Here is a 26,272-nt window from a genome sequence, read left to right as displayed (position 1 = left end):
ACGTCAATTTTCTTATAATTTTGCAATATGTCAGGTAAACACCCCACTTTACACCCTGACTTAGAGAATTTCAATATCTTTGAATCTTTTCATAAACTGATTAGCAGTGAAGATAAAGCTATTTCTTTTTTGGAAGAAATAACCTTAATACCTTCACGTAATTCACCACCACCAACATGTTGTGGGCTCCCAATGTCCGTAGAAAAGTCCTCTGAAAAAAAACTTGGTTGGATATGGAGATGTTCATCAAAAGGTTCAAAGAAGAAAGGATCTAAGTCATGTCGTAAGATAGTAAATCCGAGTATTGGTATCTTTTTTGATAGTACTAGCTGTCGCATTTTCTTTCGAGAAGTCCTCGCAATGATCATTTGTGTGGTCATCGAGATGAAAATCAGTCATGTGTACGAGAACTTACTGTCTTGGCGTCAATCGAATGATGACTCCCAAATCAGTTGGCACACAATTGTCGATTACTTCAGCTATTGTCGTAAAATAGCTGAAGTCATATCATCACACACTGATGTTGTACTCGGAGGCGAAGGTAAAACGGTCCAGATTGATGAAACGTTTCTAACAAAACGAAAATACAATCGTGGTCGTATTACCGAGCAAATGACAATAACTGTCCTCGGTTTATATTGCAAGGAAGATAAATCTGGTCTTTTCTTTAAAGTAAATGCGAAGAGCAAAAAGGAATTATGGCCGTATATCCAAAACTATGTTGATCACAATACTTCTAAGCTATGTACAGATAGTGCAAAACAGTATCAAGGAATTGAGCAAATGTTTTCTTCCTCAACTGTTCATTTGCAGACAAACCATAGCAAATGAGAATTTGTGAACAAATCTGATAAGACAAATACGATCAATGATTTGGAGAACCGAAAGAAATTGTTGAAAAAAAGTATTAAATGCCGTAGAACACCAAAACTTCTTCATCAATATATGAGTTTATATTGGTACAGGAATAATGTTTTAAACAAATTTGGTGATAAAGGTTTCCGAATCATGCAATTCCTTTTAGACATCAAAAAAGTGTATCCAGGAACTGTGGACGGCGAATTAAAAGATGGATTGACTTTGAAAGAAATCGATCCTCCTACATTACAACCAGAAGTTGAAGTTTTGCTTCCCCCAGCAAAACGGCCTCGCCTGAAAACTAGTGTAGAAGAAGACGATGATGAAGATATTGATGCAACATTTGAATTATACTCATTCTGAGACATTGCCAGATGATTTTTATTGAAGTCTGAGAACAGTTTTAACACGCGTCAAACGAGTTGAGAATTTTTCATTGGATTCATGGAAAATATTTTTATTCTTCATTACAACAATGATAAACTAGTCGTCTTTTTTCCCCATCCATATCGTAAAGAAAGATAATACAATAATCGATGATAAAACACATTAATCGATGATAAAACACATCGATCGATGATAAAACACGATGATTGCAAGAGAATTTGGTTGAAGACACGAATATATTTAGTTTTTAACAGAGCAGTTGAAAAGGTATGATTAAAAAAGATTAACCATGAACAATATAAAAAAAATGATTACTAATTGAAAACTAGCAGATCTCGATCATCCTCATCTTAATTTCAAAATGGCACCCCGCGGAGGCATTTTTACCGCTTTAACGCCTTCTCCAGCGGACATAACGGGAGCGATTGAAAAAATACAAGCAGCGATTGCAGCAAAACGCTGGTATGTATTCTTGGCTTTGTGATACCACATATGTAACATGTTTGTTGAGAAAAAAATTGATTGAAAGTTTTAGGCAATACTGCTGTTTCCGTGGCGCCGCAATCTTATGGCGGATTCTTATAGAACTCGGCTGGAATTTAGAATAATGTATATTGGGCAATTTTTGGCAAACTATTATGTCTTTATTAATGAAACTTGGTGGAGATGTTAGTGAGGTGTTAAGGAACACTCTTTATAACTCCAAACTATAGTAGTTCTACGCACAAATACGGTGGATTGCGTAGCCGGAGTTGGACTGATGAGGGTAATTTTTTTGAAGCGCGGCCAAAGGCCGCTCACGCGATAAGGAGTTCTACGCAAAAATACTGTGTTAATTAATTTAATTTAATTTTAATTACTTCATTATTTTTTGTGATACGCTTAATATCATTGTTTTTAAGTTTAAATGAGTTGTATGTTTTTATTTTCAAAATTATTTCTCAACTTAAAATTACAGTAAAAAATACTGCAGTTTTACAATGAACCTTCTACTGAACATCCCTGCATACGAACTTCGTTTTTATTTCAGGTGTATGGCAACACCAACTTTTCGCTAAATTAGAGAACTTTAACATTAAATTACTTAAAAACTATAAGCCTCCGGCAGGTTCGGTTTTCAGTTTTAAGATGGGGATACACCCCTCTATCCCCCCCTTTTAACCTTTTTTTCAAAGCGATATACATTATACTAAAGTTTTCCCAAAAAAAAAATAATAATGAAAGAAACATCTGTAATTAATTGTTTTCGTTTCAATGATTTTTTCCGGATTTTATATATTAAAAGTAATTTAAAAATATAAAATTCTTCGAAATATTACGCAAGTTCAAAAATATCCAATATACAATGTCTTTTTTTTATATTTATTTATTTTGGAAATTTAAATTTCCCGCCTATTCAAGTTCTGACTATCAAAAAGGCGAATTTTCATGTGTTTTATAAAATTTCGAAACTACCGCCAATATTATTAATACCGCGGTTATCAATATTGTTCAACACGATATTTTTTCAACGTCAATTTTCTTATAATTTTGCAACACCACTTTACACCCTGACTTAGAGAATTTCAATATCTTTGAATCTTTTCATAAACTGATTAGCAGTGAAGATAAAGCTATTTCTTTTTTGAAAGAAATAACCTTAATACCTTCACGTAATTCACCACCACCAACATGTTGTGGGCTCCCAATGTCCGTAGAAAAGTCCTCCGAAAAGAAACTTGGTTGGATATGAAGATGTTCATCAAACGGTTCAAAGAAGAAAGGGTCTAAATCATGTCGTAAGATAGTAAATCCGAGTATTGGTACCTTTTTTGATAGTACTAGCTGTCGCATTTTCTTTCGAGAAGTCCTTGCAATCCTCATTTGTTTCGTCATCGAGATGAAAATCAGTGATGTGTACGAGAACTTACTGTCTTGGCGTCAATCAAATGATGACTCCCAAATCAGTTGGCACACAATTGTCGATTACTTCAGCTATTGTCGTGAAATAGCTGAAGTCATATCATCACACACTGATGTTGTACTCGGAGGCGAAGGTAAAACGGTCCAGATTGATGAAACCTTTCTAACAAAACGAAAATACAATCGTGGTCGTATTACCGAGCAAATGACAATAACTGTCCTCGGTTTATATTGCAAGGAAGAAAAATCTGGTCTTTTCTTTAAAGTAAATGCGAAGAGCAAAAAGGAATTATGGCCGTATATCCAAAACTATGTTGATCACAATACTTCTAAGCTATGTACAGATAGTGCAAAACAGTATCAAGGAATTAAGCAAATGTTTTATTCCTGAACTGTTCATTTGCAGACAAACCATAGCAAAGGAGAATTTGTGAACAAATCTGATAAGACAAATACGATCAATGATTTGGAGAACTTTGTTGAAAAAAAGTATTACATGCCGTAGAACACCAAAACTTCTTCATCAATATATGAGTTTATATTGGTACAGGAAGAATGTTTTAAGCAAATTTGGTGATAAAGGTTTCCAAATCATGCAATTCCTTTTAGACATCAAAAAAGTGTATCCAGGAACTGTGGACGGCGAATTAAAAGATGGATTGACTTTGAAAGAAATCGATCCTCCTACATTACAACCGGAAGTTGAAGTGTTTCTTCCCCCAGCAAAACGGCCTCGCCTGGAAACTAATATAGAAGAAGACGATGATGAAGATATTGATGCAACATTTGAATTAGACTCATTCAGAGACATTGCCAGATGATTTTTATTGAAATCTGAGAACAGTTTTAACACGCGTCAAAAGAGTTGAGAATTTTTCATTGGATTCATGGTAAATATTTTTATTCATCATTACAACAATGATAAACTAGTCGTCTTTTTCCCCCATCCATATCGTAAAGAAAGATAATACAATAATCAATGATAAAACACATCGATCGATGATAAAACACGATGATTGCAAGAGAATTTGGTTGAAGACACGAATATATTTAATATAGTTTTTAACAGAGCAGTTGAAAAGGTATGATTAAAAAATATTAACCATGAACAATATAAAAAAAAATAATTACTGATTGAAAACTAGCAGATCTCGATCATCCTCATCTTACTTTCAAAATGGCACCCCGCGGAGGCATTTTTACCGCTTTAACGCCTTCTCCAGCGGACATAACGGGAGCGATTGAAAAAATACAAGCAGCGATTGCAGCAAAAACGCTGGTATGTATTCTTGCTTCATGATTCAATTATTATTATTATTGAATCATGTTCTTGCTTGATTTTAATATGATGGCTTTGTGATACCACATATGTAACATGGTTGTTGAGAAAAAAGTTTATTGAAAGTTTTAGGCAATACTGCTGTTTCCGTGGCGCCGCAATCTTATGGCGGATTCTTATAGAACTCGGCTGGAATTTAGAATAATGTATATTGGGCAATTTTTGGCAAACTATTATGTCTTTATTAAAGAAACTTTCTTTATTAATGAAACTTGGTAAAGATGTTAGTGAGGTGTTAAGGAACACTCTTTATAACTCCAAACTAGTTCTACGCAAAAATACGGTGGATTGCGTAGCCGGAGTTGGACTGATGAGGGTAATTTTTTTGAAGCGCGGCCAAAGGCCGGCCTCGCGATAAGGAGTTCTACGCAAAAATACTGTGTTAATTAATTTAATTTAATTTTAATTACTTTATTATTTTTTGTGATACGCTTAATATCGTTGTTTTTAAGTTTAAATGAGTTGTATGTTTTTATTTTCAAAATTATTTCTCAACTTAAAATTACAGTAAAAAATACTGCAGTTTTACAATGAACCTTCTACTGAACATCCCTGCATACGAACTTCGTTTTTATTTCAGGTGTATGGCAACACCAACTTTTCGCTAAATTAGAGAACTTTAACATTAAATTACTTAACAACTATAAGCCTCCGGCAGGTTCGGTTTTCAGTTTTAAGATGGGGATACACCCCTCTACCCCCCCCCCCCCCCCCCCCCCCCCTTTTAACCTTTTCTTTCAAAGCGATATACATTATACTAAAGTTTTCCCAAAAAACAAATAATAATGAAAGAAACATCTGTAATTAATTGTTTTCGTTTCAGTGATTTTTTCCGGATTTTATACATGAAAAGTAATTTAAAAATATAAAATTCTTCGAAATATTACGCAAGTTCAAAAATATCCAATATAAAATGTCTTTTTTTATATTTATTTATTTTGGAAATTTAAATTTCCCGCCTATTCAAGTTCTGACTATCAAAAAGGCGAATTTTCATGTGTTTTATAAAATTTCGAAACTACCGCCAATATTATCAATACCGCGGTTATGACGATATTTTTTCAACGTCAATTTTCTTATAATTTTGCAACATGTCAGGTAAACACCCCACTTTACACCCTGACTTAGAGAATTCCAATATCTTTGAATCTTTTCATAAACTGATTAGCAGTGAAGATAAAGCTATTTCTTTTTTGGAAGAAATAACCTTAATACCTTCACGTAATTCACCACCACCAACATGTTGTGGGCTCCCAATGTCCGTAGAAAAGTCCTCTGAAAAAAAACTTGGTTGGATATGGAGATGTTCATCAAAAGGTTCAAAGAAGAAAGGATCTAAGTCATGTCGTAAGATAGTAAATCCGAGCATTGGTACCTTTTTTGATAGTACTAGCTGTCGCATTTTCTTTCGAGAAGTCCTCGCAATGATCATTTGTGTGGTCATCGAGATGAAAATCAGTCATGTGTACGAGAACTTACTGTCTTGGCGTCAATCGAATGATGACTCCCAAATCAGTTGGCACACAATTGTCGATTACTTCAGCTATTGTCGTAAAATAGCTGAAGTCATATCATCACACACTGATGTTGTACTCGGAGGCGAAGGTAAAACGGTCCAGATTGATGAAACGTTTCTAACAAAACGAAAATACAATCGTGGTCGTATTACCGAGCAAATGACAATAACTGTCCTCGGTTTATATTGCAAGGAAGATAAATCTGGTCTTTTCTTTAAAGTAAATGCGAAGAGCAAAAAGGAATTATGGCCGTATATCCAAAACTATGTTGATCACAATACTTCTAAGCTATGTACAGATAGTGCAAAACAGTATCAAGGAATTGAGCAAATGTTTTCTTCCTCAACTGTTCATTTGCAGACAAACCATAGCAAATGAGAATTTGTGAACAAATCTGATAAGACAAATACGATCAATGATTTGGAGAACCGAAACAAATTGTTGAAAAAAAGTATTAAATGCCGTAGAACACCAAAACTTCTTCATCAATATATGAGTTTATATTGGTACAGGAATAATGTTTTAAACAAATTTGGTGATAAAGGTTTCCGAATCATGCAATTCCTTTTAGACATCAAAAAAGTGTATCCAGGAACTGTGGACGGCGAATTAAAAGATGGATTGACTTTGAAAGAAATCGATCCTCCTACATTACAACCAGAAGTTGAAGTTTTGCTTCCCCCAGCAAAACGGCCTCGCCTGAAAACTAGTGTAGAAGAAGACGATGATGAAGATATTGATGCAACATTTGAATTATACTCATTCTGAGACATTGCCAGATGATTTTTATTGAAGTCTGAGAACAGTTTTAACACGCGTCAAACGAGTTGAGAATTTTTCATTGGATTCATGGAAAATATTTTTATTCTTCATTACAACAATGATAAACTAGTCGTCTTTTTTCCCCATCCATATCGTAAAGAAAGATAATACAATAATCGATGATAAAACACATTAATCGATGATAAAACACATCGATCGATGATAAAACACGATGATTGCAAGAGAATTTGGTTGAAGACACGAATATATTTAGTTTTTAACAGAGCAGTTGAAAAGGTATGATTAAAAAAGATTAACCATGAACAATATAAAAAAAATGATTACTAATTGAAAACTAGCAGATCTCGATCATCCTCATCTTAATTTCAAAATGGCACCCCGCGGAGGCATTTTTACCGCTTTAACGCCTTCTCCAGCGGACATAACGGGAGCGATTGAAAAAATACAAGCAGCGATTGCAGCAAAACGCTGGTATGTATTCTTGGCTTTGTGATACCACATATGTAACATGTTTGTTGAGAAAAAAATTTATTGAAAGTTTTAGGCAATACTGCTGTTTCCGTGGCGCCGCAATCTTATGGCGGATTCTTATAGAACTCGGCTGGAATTTAGAATAATGTATATTGGGCAATTTTTGGCAAACTATTATGTCTTTATTAATGAAACTTGGTGGAGATGTTAGTGAGGTGTTAAGGAACACTCTTTATAACTCCAAACTATAGTAGTTCTACGCACAAATACGGTGGATTGCGTAGCCGGAGTTGGACTGATGAGGGTAATTTTTTTGAAGCGCGGCCAAAGACCGCCCACGCGATAAGGAGTTCTACGCAAAAATACTGTGTTAATTAATTTAATTTAATTTTAATTACTTCATTATTTTTTGTGATACGCTTAATATCATTGTTTTTAAGTTTAAATGAGTTGTATGTTTTTATTTTCAAAATTATTTCTCAACTTAAAATTACAGTAAAAAATACTGCAGTTTTACAATGAACCTTCTACTGAACATCTCTGCATACGAACTTCGTTTTTATTTCAGGTGTATGGCAACACCAACTTTTCGCTAAATTAGAGAACTTTAACATTAAATTACTTAAAAACTATAAGCCTCCGGCAGGTTCGGTTTTCAGTTTTAAGATGGGGATACACCCCTCTATCCCCCCCTTTTAACCTTTTTTTCAAAGCGATATACATTATACTAAAGTTTTCCCAAAAAAAAAATAATAATGAAAGAAACATCTGTAATTAATTGTTTTCGTTTCAATGATTTTTTCCGGATTTTATATATTAAAAGTAATTTAAAAATATAAAATTCTTCGAAATATTACGCAAGTTCAAAAATATCCAATATAAAATGTCTTTTTTTATATTTATTTATTTTGGAAATTTAAATTTCCCGCCTATTCAAGTTCTGACTATCAAAAAGGCGAATTTTCATGTGTTTTATAAAATTTCGAAACTACCGCCAATATTATCAATACCGCGGTTATGACGATATTTTTTCAACGTCAATTTTCTTATAATTTTGCAACACCACTTTACACCCTGACTTAGAGAATTTCAATATCTTTGAATCTTTTCATAAACTGATTAGCAGTGAAGATAAAGCTATTTCTTTTTTGAAAGAAATAACCTTAATACCTTCACGTAATTCACCACCACCAACATGTTGTGGGCTCCCAATGTCCGTAGAAAAGTCCTCCGAAAAGAAACTTGGTTGGATATGAAGATGTTCATCAAACGGTTCAAAGAAGAAAGGGTCTAAATCATGTCGTAAGATAGTAAATCCGAGTATTGGTACCTTTTTTGATAGTACTAGCTGTCGCATTTTCTTTCGAGAAGTCCTCGCAATCCTCATTTGTTTCGTCATCGAGATGAAAATCAGTGATGTGTACGAGAACTTACTGTCTTGGCGTCAATCAAATGATGACTCCCAAATCAGTTGGCACACAATTGTCGATTACTTCAGCTATTGTCGTGAAATAGCTGAAGTCATATCATCACACACTGATGTTGTACTCGGAGGCGAAGGTAAAACGGTCCAGATTGATGAAACCTTTCTAACAAAACGAAAATACAATCGTGGTCGTATTACCGAGCAAATGACAATAACTGTCCTCGGTTTATATTGCAAGGAAGAAAAATCTGGTCTTTTCTTTAAAGTAAATGCGAAGAGCAAAAAGGAATTATGGCCGTATATCCAAAACTATGTTGATAACAATACTTCTAAGCTATGTACAGATAGTGCAAAACAGTATCAAGGAATTAAGCAAATGTTTTATTCCTGAACTGTTCATTTGCAGACAAACCATAGCAAAGGAGAATTTGTGAACAAATCTGATAAGACAAATACGATCAATGATTTGGAGAACTTTGTTGAAAAAAAGTATTACATGCCGTAGAACACCAAAACTTCTTCATCAATATATGAGTTTATATTGGTACAGGAAGAATGTTTTAAGCAAATTTGGTGATAAAGGTTTCCAAATCATGCAATTCCTTTTAGACATCAAAAAAGTGTATCCAGGAACTGTGGACGGCGAATTAAAAGATGGATTGACTTTGAAAGAAATCGATCCTCCTACATTACAACCGGAAGTTGAAGTGTTTCTTCCCCCAGCAAAACGGCCTCGCCTGGAAACTAATATAGAAGAAGACGATGATGAAGATATTGATGCAACATTTGAATTAGACTCATTCAGAGACATTGCCAGATGATTTTTATTGAAGTCTGAGAACAGTTTTAACACGCGTCAAAAGAGTTGAGAATTTTTCATTGGATTCATGGTAAATATTTTTATTCATCATTACAACAATGATAAACTAATCGTCTTTTTCCCCCATCCATATCGTAAAGAAAGATAATACAATAATCAATGATAAAACACATCGATCGATGATAAAACACGATGATTGCAAGAGAATTTGGTTGAAGACACGAATATATTTAGTTTTTAACAGAGCAGTTGAAAAGGTATGATTAAAAAATATTAACCATGAACAATATAAAAAAAAATAATTACTGATTGAAAACTAGCAGATCTCGATCATCCTCATCTTACTTTCAAAATGGCACCCCGCGGAGGCATTTTTACCGCTTTAACGCCTTCTCCAGCGGACATAACGGGAGCGATTGAAAAAATACAAGCAGCGATTGCAGCAAAAACGCTGGTATGTATTCTTGCTTCATGATTCAATTATTATTATTATTGAATCATGTTCTTGCTTGATTTTAATATGATGGCTTTGTGATACCACATATGTAACATGGTTGTTGAGAAAAAAGTTTATTGAAAGTTTTAGGCAATACTGCTGTTTCCGTGGCGCCGCAATCTTATGGCGGATTCTTATAGAACTCGGCTGGAATTTAGAATAATGTATATTGGGCAATTTTTGGCAAACTATTATGTCTTTATTAAAGAAACTTTCTTTATTAATGAAACTTGGTAAAGATGTTAGTGAGGTGTTAAGGAACACTCTTTATAACTCCAAACTAGTTCTACGCAAAAATACGGTGGATTGCGTAGCCGGAGTTGGACTGATGAGGGTAATTTTTTTGAAGCGCGGCCAAAGGCCGGCCTCGCGATAAGGAGTTCTACGCAAAAATACTGTGTTAATTAATTTAATTTAATTTTAATTACTTTATTATTTTTTGTGATACGCTTAATATCGTTGTTTTTAAGTTTAAATGAGTTGTATGTTTTTATTTTCAAAATTATTTCTCAACTTAAAATTACAATAAAAAATACTGCAGTTTTACAATGAACCTTCTACTGAACATCCCTGCATACGAACTTCGTTTTTATTTCAGGTGTATGGCAACACCAACTTTTCGCTAAATTAGAGAACTTTAACATTAAATTACTTAACAACTATAAGCCTCCGGCAGGTTCGGTTTTCAGTTTTAAGATGGGGATACACCCGTCTACCCCCCCCTTTTAACCTTTTCTTTCAAAGCGATATACATTATACTAAAGTTTTCCCAAAAAACAAATAATAATGAAAGAAACATCTGTAATTAATTGTTTTCGTTTCAATGATTTTTTCCGGATTTTATACATGAAAAGTAATTTAAAAATATAAAATTCTTCGAAATATTACGCAAGTTCAAAAATATCCAATATAAAATGTCTTTTTTTATATTTATTTATTTTGGAAATTTAAATTTCCCGCCTATTCAAGTTCTGACTATCAAAAAGGCGAATTTTCATGTGTTTTATAAAATTTCGAAACTACCGCCAATATTATCAATACCGCGGTTATGACGATATTTTTTCAACGTCAATTTTCTTATAATTTTGCAACATGTCAGGTAAACACCCCACTTTACACCCTGACTTAGAGAATTCCAATATCTTTGAATCTTTTCATAAACTGATTAGCAGTGAAGATAAAGCTATTTCTTTTTTGGAAGAAATAACCTTAATACCTTCACGTAATTCACCACCACCAACATGTTGTGGGCTCCCAATGTCCGTAGAAAAGTCCTCTGAAAAAAAACTTGGTTGGATATGGAGATGTTCATCAAAAGGTTCAAAGAAGAAAGGATCTAAGTCATGTCGTAAGATAGTAAATCCGAGTATTGGTATCTTTTTTGATAGTACTAGCTGTCGCATTTTCTTTCGAGAAGTCCTCGCAATGATCATTTGTGTGGTCATCGAGATGAAAATCAGTCATGTGTACGAGAACTTACTGTCTTGGCGTCAATCGAATGATGACTCCCAAATCAGTTGGCACACAATTGTCGATTACTTCAGCTATTGTCGTAAAATAGCTGAAGTCATATCATCACACACTGATGTTGTACTCGGAGGCGAAGGTAAAACGGTCCAGATTGATGAAACGTTTCTAACAAAACGAAAATACAATCGTGGTCGTATTACCGAGCAAATGACAATAACTGTCCTCGGTTTATATTGCAAGGAAGATAAATCTGGTCTTTTCTTTAAAGTAAATGCGAAGAGCAAAAAGGAATTATGGCCGTATATCCAAAACTATGTTGATCACAATACTTCTAAGCTATGTACAGATAGTGCAAAACAGTATCAAGGAATTGAGCAAATGTTTTCTTCCTCAACTGTTCATTTGCAGACAAACCATAGCAAAGGAGAATTTGTGAACAAATCTGATAAGACAAATACGATCAATGATTTGGAGAACCGAAAGAAATTGTTGAAAAAAAGTATTAAATGCCGTAGAACACCAAAACTTCTTCATCAATATATGAGTTTATATTGGTACAGGAATAATGTTTTAAACAAATTTGGTGATAAAGGTTTCCGAATCATGCAATTCCTTTTAGACATCAAAAAAGTGTATCCAGGAACTGTGGACGGCGAATTAAAAGATGGATTGACTTTGAAAGAAATCGATCCTCCTACATTACAACCAGAAGTTGAAGTTTTGCTTCCCCCAGCAAAACGGCCTCGCCTGAAAACTAATGTAGAAGAAGACGATGATGAAGATATTGATGCAACATTTGAATTATACTCATTCTGAGACATTGCCAGATGATTTTTATTGAAGTCTGAGAACAGTTTTAACACGCGTCAAACGAGTTGAGAATTTTTCATTGGATTCATGGAAAATATTTTTATTCTTCATTACAACAATGATAAACTAGTCGTCTTTTTTCCCCATCCATATCGTAAAGAAAGATAATACAATAATCGATGATAAAACACATTAATCGATGATAAAACACATCGATCGATGATAAAACACGATGATTGCAAGAGAATTTGGTTGAAGACACGAATATATTTAGTTTTTAACAGAGCAGTTGAAAAGGTATGATTAAAAAATATTAACCATGAACAATATAAAAAAAATGATTACTAATTGAAAACTAGCAGATCTCGATCATCCTCATCTTAATTTCAAAATGGCACCCCGCGGAGGCATTTTTACCGCTTTAACGCCTTCTCCAGCGGACATAACGGGAGCGATTGAAAAAATACAAGCAGCGATTGCAGCAAAACGCTGGTATGTATTCTTGGCTTTGTGATACCACATATGTAACATGTTTGTTGAGAAAAAAATTTATTGAAAGTTTTAGGCAATACTGCTGTTTCCGTGGCGCCGCAATCTTATGGCGGATTCTTATAGAACTCGGCTGGAATTTAGAATAATGTATATTGGGCAATTTTTGGCAAACTATTATGTCTTTATTAATGAAACTTGGTGGAGATGTTAGTGAGGTGTTAAGGAACACTCTTTATAACTCCAAACTATAGTAGTTCTACGCACAAATACGGTGGATTGCGTAGCCGGAGTTGGACTGATGAGGGTAATTTTTTTGAAGCGCGGCCAAAGACCGCCCACGCGATAAGGAGTTCTACGCAAAAATACTGTGTTAATTAATTTAATTTAATTTTAATTACTTCATTATTTTTTGTGATACGCTTAATATCATTGTTTTTAAGTTTAAATGAGTTGTATGTTTTTATTTTCAAAATTATTTCTCAACTTAAAATTACAGTAAAAAATACTGCAGTTTTACAATGAACCTTCTACTGAACATCCCTGCATACGAACTTCGTTTTTATTTCAGGTGTATGGCAACACCAACTTTTCGCTAAATTAGAGAACTTTAACATTAAATTACTTAAAAACTATAAGCCTCCGGCAGGTTCGGTTTTCAGTTTTAAGATGGGGATACACCCCTCTATCCCCCCCTTTTAACCTTTTTTTCAAAGCGATATACATTATACTAAAGTTTTCCCAAAAAAAAAATAATAATGAAAGAAACATCTGTAATTAATTGTTTTCGTTTCAATGATTTTTTCCGGATTTTATATATTAAAAGTAATTTAAAAATATAAAATTCTTCGAAATATTACACAAGTTCAAAAATATCCAATATACAATGTCTTTTTTTTATATATTATTTATTTATTTTGGAAATTTAAATTTCCCGCCTATTCAAGTTCTGACTATCAAAAAGGCGAATTTTCATGTGTTTTATAAAATTTCGAAACTACCGCCAATATTATTAATACCGCGGTTATCAATATTGTTCAACACGATATTTTTTCAACGTCAATTTTCTTATAATTTTGCAACACCACTTTACACCCTGACTTAGAGAATTTCAATATCTTTGAATCTTTTCATAAACTGATTAGCAGTGAAGATAAAGCTATTTCTTTTTTGAAAGAAATAACCTTAATACCTTCACGTAATTCACCACCACCAACATGTTGTGGGCTCCCAATGTCCGTAGAAAAGTCCTCCGAAAAGAAACTTGGTTGGATATGAAGATGTTCATCAAACGGTTCAAAGAAGAAAGGGTCTAAATCATGTCGTAAGATAGTAAATCCGAGTATTGGTACCTTTTTTGATAGTACTAGCTGTCGCATTTTCTTTCGAGAAGTCCCCGCAATCCTCATTTGTTTCGTCATCGAGATGAAAATCAGTGATGTGTACGAGAACTTACTGTCTTGGCGTCAATCAAATGATGACTCCCAAATCAGTTGGCACACAATTGTCGATTACTTCAGCTATTGTCGTGAAATAGCTGAAGTCATATCATCACACACTGATGTTGTACTCGGAGGCGAAGGTAAAACGGTCCAGATTGATGAAACCTTTCTAACAAAACGAAAATACAATCGTGGTCGTATTACCGAGCAAATGACAATAACTGTCCTCGGTTTATATTGCAAGGAAGAAAAATCTGGTCTTTTCTTTAAAGTAAATGCGAAGAGCAAAAAGGAATTATGGCCGTATATCCAAAACTATGTTGATCACAATACTTCTAAGCTATGTACAGATAGTGCAAAACAGTATCAAGGAATTAAGCAAATGTTTTATTCCTGAACTGTTCATTTGCAGACAAACCATAGCAAAGGAGAATTTGTGAACAAATCTGATAAGACAAATACGATCAATGATTTGGAGAACTTTGTTGAAAAAAAGTATTACATGCCGTAGAACACCAAAACTTCTTCATCAATATATGAGTTTATATTGGTACAGGAAGAATGTTTTAAGCAAATTTGGTGATAAAGGTTTCCAAATCATGCAATTCCTTTTAGACATCAAAAAAGTGTATCCAGGAACTGTGGACGGCGAATTAAAAGATGGATTGACTTTGAAAGAAATCGATCCTCCTACATTACAACCGGAAGTTGAAGTGTTTCTTCCCCCAGCAAAACGGCCTCGCCTGGAAACTAATATAGAAGAAGACGATGATGAAGATATTGATGCAACATTTGAATTAGACTCATTCAGAGACATTGCCAGATGATTTTTATTGAAGTCTGAGAACAGTTTTAACACGCGTCAAAAGAGTTGAGAATTTTTCATTGGATTCATGGTAAATATTTTTATTCATCATTACAACAATGATAAACTAGTCGTCTTTTCCCCCCATCCATATCGTAAAGAAAGATAATACAATAATCAATGATAAAACACATCGATCGATGATAAAACACGATGATTGCAAGAGAATTTGGTTGAAGACACGAATATATTTAGTTTTTAACAGAGCAGTTGAAAAGGTATGATTAAAAAATATTAACCATGAACAATATAAAAAAAAATAATTACTGATTGAAAACTAGCAGATCTCGATCATCCTCATCTTACTTTCAAAAATGGCACCCCCGCGGAGGCATTTTTACCGCTTTAACGCCTTCTCCAGCGGACATAACGGGAGCGATTGAAAAAAATACAAGCAGCGATTGCAGCAAAAACGCTGGTATGTATTCTTGCTTCATGATTCAATTATTATTATTATTGAATCATGTTCTTGCTTGATTTTAATATGATGGCTTTGTGATACCACATATGTAACATGGTTGTTGAGAAAAAAGTTTATTGAAAGTTTTAGGCAATACTGCTGTTTCCGTGGCGCCGCAATCTTATGGCGGATTCTTATAGAACTCGGCTGGAATTTAGAATAATGTATATTGGGCAATTTTTGGCAAAACTATTATGTCTTTATTAAAGAAACTTTCTTTATTAATGAAACTTGGTAAGATGTTAGTGAGGTGTTAAGGAACACTCTTTATAACTCCAAACTAGTTCTACGCAAAAATACGGTGGATTGCGTAGCCGGAGTTGGACTGATGAGGGTAATTTTTTTGAAGCGCGGCCAAAGGCCGGCCTCGCGATAAGGAGTTCTACGCAAAAATACTGTGTTAATTAATTTAATTTAATTTTAATTACTTTATTATTTTTTGTGATACGCTTAATATCGTTGTTTTTAAGTTTAAATGAGTTGTATGTTTTTATTTTCAAAATTATTTCTCAACTTAAAATTACAGTAAAAAATACTGCAGTTTTACAATGAACCTTCTACTGAACATCCCTGCATACGAACTTCGTTTTTATTTCAGGTGTATGGCAACACCAACTTTTCGCTAAATTAGAGAACTTTAACATTAAATTACTTAACAACTATAAGCCTCCGGCAGGTTCGGTTTTCAGTTTTAAGATGGGGATACACCCCTCTACCCCCCCCCCCCCCCCCCCCCCCCCCCCCCCCCTTTTAACCTTTTCTTTCAAAGCGATATACATTACACTAAAGTTTTCCCCAAAAAACAAATAATAATGAAAGAAACATCTGTAATTAATTGTTTTCGTTTCAGTGATTTTTTCCGGATTTTATACATGAAAAGTAATTTAAAAATATAAAATTCTTCGAAATATTACGCAAGTTCAAAAATATCCAATATAAAATGTCTTTTTTTATATTTATTTATTTTGGAAATTTAAATTTCCCGCCTATTCAAGTTCTGACTATCAAAAAGGCGAATTTTCATGTGTTTTATAAAATTTCGAAACTACCGCCAATATTATCAATACCGCGGTTATGACGATATTTTTTCAACGTCAATTTTCTTATAATTTTGCAACATGTCAGGTAAACACCCCACTTTACACCCTGACTTAGAGAATTCCAATATCTTTGAATCTTTTCATAAACTGATTAGCAGTGAAGATAAAGCTATTTCTTTTTGGAAGAAATAACCTTAATACCTTCACGTAATTCACCACCACCAACATGTTGTGGGCTCCCAATGTCCGTAGAAAAGTCCTCTGAAAAAAAACTTGGTTGGATATGGAGATGTTCATCAAAAGGTTCAAAGAAGAAAGGATCTAAGTCATGTCGTAAGATAGTAAATCCGAGCATTGGTACTTTTTTGATAGTACTAGCTGTCGCATTTTCTTTCGAGAAGTCCTCGCAATGATCATTTGTGTGGTCATCGAGATGAAAATCAGTCATGTGTACGAGAACTTACTGTCTTGGCGTCAATCGAATGATGACTCCCAAATCAGTTGGCACACAATTGTCGATTACTTCAGCTATTGTCGTAAAATAGCTGAAGTCATATCATCACACACTGATGTTGTACTCGGAGGCGAAGGTAAAACGGTCCAGATTGATGAAACGTTTCTAACAAAACGAAAATACAATCGTGGTCGTATTACCGAGCAAATGACAATAACTGTCCTCGGTTTATATTGCAAGGAAGATAAATCTGGTCTTTTCTTTAAAGTAAATGCGAAGAGCAAAAAGGAATTATGGCCGTATATCCAAAACTATGTTGATCACAATACTTCTAAGCTATGTACAGATAGTGCAAAACAGTATCAAGGAATTGAGCAAATGTTTTCTTCCTCAACTGTTCATTTGCAGACAAACCATAGCAAAGGAGAATTTGTGAACAAATCTGATAAGACAAATACGATCAATGATTTGGAGAACCGAAAGAAATTGTTGAAAAAAAGTATTAAATGCCGTAGAACACCAAAACTTCTTCATCAATATATGAGTTTATATTGGTACAGGAATAATGTTTTAAACAAATTTGGTGATAAAGGTTTCCGAATCATGCAATTCCTTTTAGACATCAAAAAAGTGTATCCAGGAACTGTGGACGGCGAATTAAAAGATGGATTGACTTTGAAAGAAATCGATCCTCCTACATTACAACCAGAAGTTGAAGTTTTGCTTCCCCCAGCAAAACGGCCTCGCCTGAAAACTAATGTAGAAGAAGACGATGATGAAGATATTGATGCAACATTTGAATTATACTCATTCTGAGACATTGCCAGATGATTTTTATTGAAGTCTGAGAACAGTTTTAACACGCGTCAAACGAGTTGAGAATTTTTCATTGGATTCATGGAAAATATTTTTATTCTTCATTACAACAATGATAAACTAGTCGTCTTTTTTCCCCATCCATATCGTAAAGAAAGATAATACAATAATCGATGATAAAACACATTAATCGATGATAAAACACATCGATCGATGATAAAACACGATGATTGCAAGAGAATTTGGTTGAAGACACGAATATATTTAGTTTTTAACAGAGCAGTTGAAAAGGTATGATTAAAAAATATTAACCATGAACAATATAAAAAAAATGATTACTAATTGAAAACTAGCAGATCTCGATCATCCTCATCTTAATTTCAAAATGGCACCCCGCGGAGGCATTTTTACCGCTTTAACGCCTTCTCCAGCGGACATAACGGGAGCGATTGAAAAAATACAAGCAGCGATTGCAGCAAAACGCTGGTATGTATTCTTGGCTTTGTGATACCACATATGTAACATGTTTGTTGAGAAAAAAATTTATTGAAAGTTTTAGGCAATACTGCTGTTTCCGTGGCGCCGCAATCTTATGGCGGATTCTTATAGAACTCGGCTGGAATTTAGAATAATGTATATTGGGCAATTTTTGGCAAACTATTATGTCTTTATTAATGAAACTTGGTGGAGATGTTAGTGAGGTGTTAAGGAACACTCTTTATAACTCCAAACTATAGTAGTTCTACGCACAAATACGGTGGATTGCGTAGCCGGAGTTGGACTGATGAGGGTAATTTTTTTGAAGCGCGGCCAAAGACCGCCCACGCGATAAGGAGTTCTACGCAAAAATACTGTGTTAATTAATTTAATTTAATTTTAATTACTTCATTATTTTTTGTGATACGCTTAATATCATTGTTTTTAAGTTTAAATGAGTTGTATGTTTTTATTTTCAAAATTATTTCTCAACTTAAAATTACAGTAAAAAATACTGCAGTTTTACAATGAACCTTCTACTGAACATCCCTGCATACGAACTTCGTTTTTATTTCAGGTGTATGGCAACACCAACTTTTCGCTAAATTAGAGAACTTTAACATTAAATTACTTAAAAACTATAAGCCTCCGGCAGGTTCGGTTTTCAGTTTTAAGATGGGGATACACCCCTCTATCCCCCCCTTTTAACCTTTTTTTCAAAGCGATATACATTATACTAAAGTTTTCCCAAAAAAAAAATAATAATGAAAGAAACATCTGTAATTAATTGTTTTCGTTTCAATGATTTTTTCCGGATTTTATATATTAAAAATATAAAATTCTTCGAAATATTACACAAGTTCAAAAATATCCAATATACAATGTCTTTTTTTTATATATTATTTATTTATTTTGGAAATTTAAATTTCCCGCCTATTCAAGTTCTGACTATCAAAAAGGCGAATTTTCATGTGTTTTATAAAATTTCGAAACTACCGCCAATATTATTAATACCGCGGTTATCAATATTGTTCAACACGATATTTTTTCAACGTCAATTTTCTTATAATTTTGCAACACCACTTTACACCCTGACTTAGAGAATTTCAATATCTTTGAATCTTTTCATAAACTGATTAGCAGTGAAGATAAATCTATTTCTTTTTTGAAAGAAATAACCTTAATACCTTCACGTAATTCACCACCACCAACATGTTGTGGGCTCCCAATGTCCGTAGAAAAGTCCTCCGAAAAGAAACTTGGTTGGATATGAAGATGTTCATCAAACGGTTCAAAGAAGAAAGGGTCTAAATCATGTCGTAAGATAGTAAATCCGAGTATTGGTACCTTTTTTGATAGTACTAGCTGTCGCATTTTCTTTCGAGAAGTCCCCGCAATCCTCATTTGTTTCGTCATCGAGATGAAAATCAGTGATGTGTACGAGAACTTACTGTCTTGGCGTCAATCAAATGATGACTCCCAAATCAGTTGGCACACAATTGTCGATTACTTCAGCTATTGTCGTGAAATAGCTGAAGTCATATCATCACACACTGATGTTGTACTCGGAGGCGAAGGTAAAACGGTCCAGATTGATGAAACCTTTCTAACAAAACGAAAATACAATCGTGGTCGTATTACCGAGCAAATGACAATAACTGTCCTCGGTTTATATTGCAAGGAAGAAAAATCTGGTCTTTTCTTTAAAGTAAATGCGAAGAGCAAAAAGGAATTATGGCCGTATATCCAAAACTATGTTGATCACAATACTTCTAAGCTATGTACAGATAGTGCAAAACAGTATCAAGGAATTAAGCAAATGTTTTATTCCTGAACTGTTCATTTGCAGACAAACCATAGCAAAGGAGAATTTGTGAACAAATCTGATAAGACAAATACGATCAATGATTTGGAGAACTTTGTTGAAAAAAAGTATTACATGCCGTAGAACACCAAAACTTCTTCATCAATATATGAGTTTATATTGGTACAGGAAGAATGTTTTAAGCAAATTTGGTGATAAAGGTTTCCAAATCATGCAATTCCTTTTAGACATCAAAAAAGTGTATCCAGGAACTGTGGACGGCGAATTAAAAGATGGATTGACTTTGAAAGAAATCGATCCTCCTACATTACAACCGGAAGTTGAAGTGTTTCTTCCCCCAGCAAAACGGCCTCGCCTGGAAACTAATATAGAAGAAGACGATGATGAAGATATTGATGCAACATTTGAATTAGACTCATTCAGAGACATTGCCAGATGATTTTTATTGAAGTCTGAGAACAGTTTTAACACGCGTCAAAAGAGTTGAGAATTTTTCATTGGATTCATGGTAAATATTTTTATTCATCATTACAACAATGATAAACTAGTCGTCTTTTCCCCCCATCCATATCGTAAAGAAAAATAATACAATAATCAATGATAAAACACATCGATCGATGATAAAACACGATGATTGCAAGAGAATTTGGTTGAAGACACGAATATATTTAGTTTTTAACAGAGCAGTTGAAAAGGTATGATTAAAAAATATTAACCATGAACAATATAAAAAAAAATAATTACTAATTGAAAACTAGCAGATCTCGATCATCCTCATCTTACTTTCAAAATGGCACCCCGCGGAGGCATTTTTACCGCTTTAGCGCCTTCTCTAGGGGACATAACGGGAGCGATTGAAAAAATACAAGCAGCGATTGCAGCAAAAACGCTGGTATGTATTCTTGCTTCATGATTCAATTATTATTATTATTGAATCATGTTCTTGCTTGATTTTAATATGATGGCTTTGTGATACCACATATGTAACATGGTTGTTGAGAAAAAAGTTTATTGAAAGTTTTAGGCAATACTGCTGTTTCCGTGGCGCCGCAATCTTATGGCGGATTCTTATAGAACTCGGCTGGAATTTAGAATAATGTATATTGGGCAATTTTTGGCAAACTATTATGTCTTTATTAATGAAACTTTCTTTATTAATGAAACTTGGTAAAGATGTTAGTGAGGTGTTAAGGAACACTCTTTATAACTCCAAACTAGTTCTACGCAAAAATACGGTGGATTGCGTAGCCGGAGTTGGACTGATGAGGGTAATTTTTTTGAAGCGCGGCCAAAGGCCGGCCTCGCGATAAGGAGTTCTACGCAAAAACACTGTGTTAATTAATTTAATTTAATTTTAATTACTTTATTATTTTTTGTGATACGCTTAATATCGTTGTTTTTAAGTTTAAATGAGTTGTATGTTTTTATTTTCAAAATTATTTCTCAACTTAAAAATACAGTAAAAAATACTGCAGTTTTACAATGAACCTTCTACTGAACATCCCTGCATACGAACTTCGTTTTTATTTCAGGTGTATGGCAACACCAACTTTTCGCTAAATTAGAGAACTTTAACATTAAATTACTTAACAACTATAAGCCTCCGGCAGGTTCGGTTTTCAGTTTTAAGATGGGGATACACCCCTCTATCCCCCCCTTTTAACCTTTTCTTTCAAAGCGATATACATTATACTAAAGTTTTCCCAAAAAAAAAATAATAATGAAAGAAACATCTGTAATTAATTGTTTTCGTTTCAATGATTTTTTCCGGATTTTATATATGAAAAGTAATTTAAAAATATAAAATTCTTCGAAATATTACACAAGTTCAAAAATATCCAATATAAAATGTCTTTTTTTATATTTATTTATTTTGGAAATTTAAATTTCCCGCCTATTCAAGTTCTGACTATCAAAAAGGCGAATTTTCATGTGTTTTATAAAATTTCGAAACTACCGCCAATATTATCAATACCGCGGTTATGACGATATTTTTTCAACGTCAATTTTCTTATAATTTTGCAACATGTCAGGTAAACACCCCACTTTACACCCTGACTTAGAGAATTCCAATATCTTTGAATCTTTTCATAAACTGATTAGCAGTGAAGATAAAGCTATTTCTTTTTTGGAAGAAATAACCTTAATACCTTCACGTAATTCACCACCACCAACATGTTGTGGGCTCCCAATGTCCGTAGAAAAGTCCTCTGAAAAAAAACTTGGTTGGATATGGAGATGTTCATCAAAAGGTTCAAAGAAGAAAGGATCTAAGTCATGTCGTAAGATAGTAAATCCGAGTATTGGTACCTTTTTTGATAGTACTAGCTGTCGCATTTTCTTTCGAGAAGTCCTCGCAATGATCATTTGTGTGGTCATCGAGATGAAAGTCAGTCATGTGTACGAGAACTTACTGTCTTGGCGTCAATCAAATGATGACTCCCAAATCAGTTGGCACACAATTGTCGATTACTTCAGCTATTGTCGTAAAATAGCTGAAGTCATATCATAACACACTGATGTTGTACTCGGAGGCGAAGGTAAAACGGTCCAGACTGATGAAACGTTTCTAACAAAACGAAAATACAATCGTGGTCGTATTACCGAGCAAATGACAATAACTGTCCTCGGTTTATATTGCAAGGAAGATAAATCTGGTCTTTTCTTTAAAGTAAATGCGAAGAGCAAAAAGGAATTATGGCCGTATATCCAAAACTATGTTGATCACAATACTTCTAAGCTATGTACAGATAGTGCAAAACAGTATCAAGGAATTAAGCAAATGTTTTATTCCTGAACTGTTCATTTGCAGACAAACCATAGCAAAGGAGAATTTGTGAACAAATCTGATAAGACAAATACGATCAATGATTTGGAGAACTTTGTTGAAAAAAAGTATTACATGCCGTAGAACACCAAAACTTCTTCATCAATATATGAGTTTATATTGGTACAGGAAGAATGTTTTAAGCAAATTTGGTGATAAAGGTTTCCAAATCATGCAATTCCTTTTAGACATCAAAAAAGTGTATCCAGGAACTGTGGACGGCGAATTAAAAGATGGATTGACTTTGAAAGAAATCGATCCTCCTACATTACAACCAGAAGTTGAAGTTTTGCTTCCCCCAGCAAAACGGCCTCGCCTGAAAACTAATGTAGAAGAAGACGATGATGAAGATATTGATGCAACATTTGAATTAGACTCATTCTGAGACATTGCCACATGATTTTTATTGAAGTCTGAGAACAGTTTTAACACGCGTCAAACGAGTTGAGAATTTTTCATTGGATTCATGGAAAATATTTTTATTCTTCATTACAACAATGATAAACTAGTTGTCTTTTTCCCCCATCCATATCGTAAAGAAAGATAATACAATAATCGATGATAAAACTCATTAATCGATGATAAAACACATCGATCGATGATAAAACACGATGATTGCAAGAGAATTTGGTTGAAGACACGAATATATTTAGTTTTTAACAGAGCAGTTGAAAAGGTATGATTAAAAAATATTAACCATGAACAATATAAAAAAAAAATAATTACTAATTGAAAACTAGCAGATCTCGATCATCCTCATCTTAATTTCAAAATGGCACCCCGCGGAGGCATTTTTACCGCTTTAACGCCTTCTCCAGCGGACATAACGGGAGCGATTGAAAAAATACAAGCAGCGATTGCAGCAAAAACGCTGGTATGTATTCTTGCTTCATGATTCAATTATTATTATTATTGAATCATGTTCTTGCTTGATTTTAATATGATGGCTTTGTGATACCACATATGTAACATGTTTGTTGAGAAAAAAATTGATTGAAAGTTTTAGGCAATACTGCTGTTTCCGTGGCGCCGCAATCTTATGGCGGATTCTTATAGAACTCGGCTGGAATTTAGAATAATGTATATTGGGCAATTTTTGGCAAACTATTATGTCTTTATTAATGAAACTTGGTGGAGATGTTAGTGAGGTGTTAAGGAACACCCTTTATAACTCCAAACTAGTTCTACGCAAAAATACGGTGGATTGCGTAGCCGGAGTTGGACTGATGAGGGTAATTTTTTTGAAGCGCGGCCAAAGGCCGCCCACGCGATAAGGAGTTCTACGCAAAAATACTGTGTTAATTAATTTAATTTAATTTTAATTACTTTATTATTTTTTGTGATACGCTTAATATCGTTGTTTTTAAGTTTAAATGAGTTGTATGTTTTTATTTTCAAAATTATTTCTCAACTTAAAATTACAGTAAAAAATACTGCAGTTTTACAATGAACCTTCTACTGAACATCCCTGCATACGAACTTCGTTTTTATTTCAGGTGTATGGCAACACCAACTTTTCGCTAAATTAGAGAACTTTAACATTAAATTACTTAACAACTATAAGCCTCCGGCAGGTTCGGTTTTCAGTTTTAAGATGGGGATACACCCCTCTACCCCCCCCTTTTAACCTTTTCTTTCAAAGCGATATACATTATACTAAAGTTTTCCCAAAAAAAAAAATAATAATGAAGGAAACATCTGTAATTAATTGTTTTCGTTTCAATGATTTTTTCCGGATTTTATATATGAAAAGTAATTTAAAAATATAAAATTCTTCGAAATATTACGCAAGTTCAAAAATATTCAATATAAAATGTCTTTTTTTTATATTTATTTATTTTGGAAATTTAAATTTCCCGCCTATTCAAGTTCTGACTATCAAAAAGGCGAATTTTCATGTGTTTTATAAAATTTCGAAACTACCGCCAATATTATCAATACCGCGGTTATCACGATATTTTTTCAACGTCAATTTTCTTATAATTTTGCAATATGTCAGGTAAACACCCCACTTTACACCCTGACTTAGAGAATTCCAATATCTTTGAATCTTTTCATAAACTGATTAGCAGTGAAGATAAAGCTATTTCTTTTTTGGAAGAAATAACCTTAATACCTTCACGTAATTCACCACCACCAACATGTTGTGGGCTCCCAATGTCCGCAGAAAAGTCCTCTGAAAAAAAACTTGGTTGGATATGGAGATGTTCATCAAAAGGTTCAAAGAAGAAAGGATCTAAGTCATGTCGTAAGATAGTAAATCCGAGTATTGGTATCTTTTTTGATAGTACTAGCTGTCGCATTTTCTTTCGAGAAGTCCTCGCAATGATCATTTGTGTGGTCATCGAGATGAAAATCAGTGATGTGTACGAGAACTTACTGTCTTGGCGTCAATCGAATGATGACTCCCAAATCAGTTGGCACACAATTGTCGATTACTTCAGCTATTGTCGTAAAATAGCTGAAGTCATATCATCACACACTGATGTTGTACTCGGAGGCGAAGGTAAAACGGTCCAGATTGATGAAACGTTTCTAACAAAACGAGAATACAATCGTGGTCGTATTACCGAGCAAATGACAATAACTGTCCTCGGTTTATATTGCAAGGAAGATAAATCTGGTCTTTTCTTTAAAGTAAATGCGAAGAGCAAAAAGGAATTATGGCCGTATATCCAAAACTATGTTGATCACAATACTTCTAAGCTATGTACAGATAGTGCAAAACAGTATCAAGGAATTGAGCAAATGTTTTCTTCCTCAACTGTTCATTTGCAGACAAACCATAGCAAAGGAGAATTTGTGAACAAATCTGATAAGACAAATACGATCAATGATTTGGAGAACCGAAAGAAATTGTTGAAAAAAAGTATTAAATGCCGTAGAACACCAAAACTTCTTCATCAATATATGAGTTTATATTGGTACAGGAATAATGTTTTAAACAAATTTGGTGATAAAGGTTTCCGAATCATGCAATTCCTTTTAGACATCAAAAAAGTGTATCCAGGAACTGTGGACGGCGAATTAAAAGATGGATTGACTTTGAAAGAAATCGATCCTCCTACATTACAACCAGAAGTTGAAGTTTTGCTTCCCCCAGCAAAACGGCTTCGCCTGAAAACTAATGTAGAAGAAGGCGATGATGAAGATATTGATGCAACATTTGAATTAGACTCATTCTGAGACATTGCCAGATGATTTTTATTGAAGTCTGAGAACAGTTTTAACACGCGTCAAACGAGTTGAGAATTTTTCATTGGATTCATGGAAAATATTTTTATTCTTCATTACAACA

This window comes from Anastrepha ludens, chromosome X, assembly GCF_028408465.1.
Source record: "Anastrepha ludens isolate Willacy chromosome X, idAnaLude1.1, whole genome shotgun sequence".
NCBI classification, from domain to species: Eukaryota; Metazoa; Arthropoda; class Insecta; order Diptera; family Tephritidae; genus Anastrepha; species Anastrepha ludens.
Note: the sequence above shows the minus strand (reverse complement) of the source record.